This window comes from Bactrocera dorsalis, chromosome 3 (assembly GCF_023373825.1).
Source record: "Bactrocera dorsalis isolate Fly_Bdor chromosome 3, ASM2337382v1, whole genome shotgun sequence".
Lineage (NCBI taxonomy): Eukaryota > Metazoa > Arthropoda > Insecta > Diptera > Tephritidae > Bactrocera > Bactrocera dorsalis.
This window is the reverse complement of record NC_064305.1, coordinates 29,602,195-29,605,118: the sequence shown is the minus strand read 5'-3', so window position 1 is coordinate 29,605,118 and position 2,924 is coordinate 29,602,195.

Genomic DNA, 2,924 nt, shown 5'->3' with positions numbered 1-2,924 from the left:
TACGTCAAAAGTGATGTACTTATAAAATGATAGTCGTAAAACTGGATTATTGAGAGTAAAATAAAGGTTTTGAACATTGCAGACTTAGAGTGACGTTCTGGATTATTGAGAGTAAAATAAAGGTTTTGAACATTGCAGACTTAGGGTGACGTTGTATAGCTGTAGCAACTTTTGAAATCAAACAATGGACAGAAATTGCCGAAACTACTGAAAGTTGTGTGAAATATATTTTAACTTTGTTGAAAGCCCATACAGGCCTTTTACTATTATATTGTTGTTGTATGAAATTGTGAAATTACGCTTGAACTCAAAATAATTTCGAAAACAATTAGCTTAACAACACCATTCGTCAATATGATTGCCGGCGTGCACAACATACACACATTGTTTGCGCTGCATCATGATAACTCGATTTCTCAAAGCGCTCAACTCTACGACTGCCACTCATCCACAGGTGTGAATTTTTTTTATTTGCGTGGCATTTATCTATTTCAATTTTGAAATTTAAAAATTATTGCACATCTCTGCTCCAAGGCATACGTTTTTTGCAAAGCGCAGGCAACGAAAGTTATGCCTTTGTTTGGATTTCTGTGCGCACAAGCAACATTCGGTGTTATGCGTTAGCGCCAGGCATTCGTACGCATACATTATGCCGAGATAGCTGCACATTTTTTCTATTCTATGTATATGTACTTTTTTAATTCCATTCGATTGCTGGTTTATTCAAGCAATATTGGAAAAGTAAGCAGCTTCAACTGTATAACAGTTAAATTTGAATGGATTTTGAATGTGTGCGTACGTACATGTATGCGTATGCATGCAGGACAATGAAACCAAGAATTTTGAATGTGTAAATATTTAGAAGAAAGTAAACAGGTGAAAGGAAAACGTAGTTATATGAAAAAGTGCAGTATGTGCGCCTGAAAGTAGGCAACTACTACTTCGAAAAATATGTATTTACACAATGTTAAGTAAAGATATTGCAGCTCTGCGTCACTTATTCCTTACCCCGGGTGGGGGGTAATAAGTGATAGGCACTGCTCTTTATTTTAATTCTTTCCTTTTATTTTCTTTTACCCCTTACCACTGGTGGGGGGAAGTAAAAAATATAAATAAAAGAAGTCTTTTAAGCTGAGATTGTCTTTCAAATCTGATTTTACTTTTATTGAACAGCTCCTTTTATACAAAAATTCTTAGCCTATGTTCTTAAATTAATTATCAGACCAACGCATAACACATAATAAGTGCGTTGGTCTTATCTAAAAATAGATGTATAGTTTATCAGCAAATGCATTTGTATGCATTTGCTAGTGTGCATCTATTGCATTTCTATTTGTTAGTTTACGTAAGTATGTATATGTGTGTATGTTTTTATGTATTGCAGTATATTATTATTGCTGCTTGACATGGGGTTGATTTCAAGTGTATAATTTATTGTAAGTGTGCGTGTGTGTGTTTAATGTTATCTCTGCTGTATATTTATGATTTTTGTCCCATGCATTTTTATTATTATTACTCGTAGATGTGCATTGCATGTAAATGCATTATGTCTATACATATGTATGTATGTATATTAATATATAAATAGATATTTCTATTTAGTACAATTTCGGCTTTGCTGATAAGTAAGCATGTTCAATGATATTTGAACATATTGCCGAGGGAAAGAAATGATTATTTAAATCTAGTGGACTGTATTTTTTATGTTATCAATATTCTATCGGTTGGGAATATTGACAATGATTCTATCAGCATTATTCGCTTTACATTTATAACGGAAATATAGTATTAAAAGGCATAATATTACAATTACTACTAACACTAAAGATAAATGTCCGCTATGGTTTCTTAAATTTAACTCACTTAATTTTAACTCGTTGTTGCTGATCTTGTCAATGCCTTCTCGTAGCTTTCTCTGCTCTTCGTTGTCGTCTTTTGGTTTTTAGCTTGTCCGTTTGTTTTTACGTAAGCTGCCATGGTATTAGTAACTCCCAAATGGCTGTTACTACATCCGCTTTTCCAACTGGATCTATTTTTGTTTTATCCACTCGTGTTTTGGCGACATTTGTTGAGTTGCTGATTTCGTTTTTAGTGAGCTCTACTGATATTATCCGTCCATGGAGCTCGGTATGATGCAAATTCTCAATGCAACGACTGGCATTCGACGATGATGGCAATGTTACGTAGTCATAACAACGTGTACCGGTGTTGGTGACCACCTTGGCTCCGATAACTTTTCCATATTTAGAAAATATAGTTTTCAGATCCCTGGCTCTCGTTAATGAAGATAACCCGGATATCCAAAGATTACATGAAGGTGTTGTCTGCTTTCTTGTGGACGACGATTTTGTAGAGATATTCACTGAAGACGTTTCTTTGTCATCCTTCTGCGAAGACTTGTTTGAAGATGATTTTTGTTCACTAATGTCTTTATCCTTTTTGTCGCCGGACTTTTTATCTTTTCTCTTTGATTTATCGTAATCAGACTTGCTGCATTTACTGCTGCTGGATCCACTCTTGGATGTTCTTGTGTCATCCAAAGCTGCAACCGTTTTTGTACTCTTTTGCGCTGAATTCTTGCCGGTAGTATCACCTTCTGCATCGGTGCATTTTTCCTTTTTATCAGGTGCCTTATCATGCAAAAGTTTTTGTTCGTCTTCACCAATAGTTACATTTATCGATTCCTCATTGGATTCGCCTGCATTTTCCTCTTCCCCCTCTGGACCATCGTTTGAAACACTTCCGTTATCAACTTCAACATCTCTTTCTGCAAGATATTTTATTTCATCTTTTGCATTCTCCTCAATTTCCAAAGGAGACATTTTATTGTTCACATCGTTAAATGTGCCTTGCTCCTTAAAAGTAATTTCCGCTACGCGCAGCTTGTCTTCTAAAATGTATTGAATTACTTCAGTTTCGTCCTT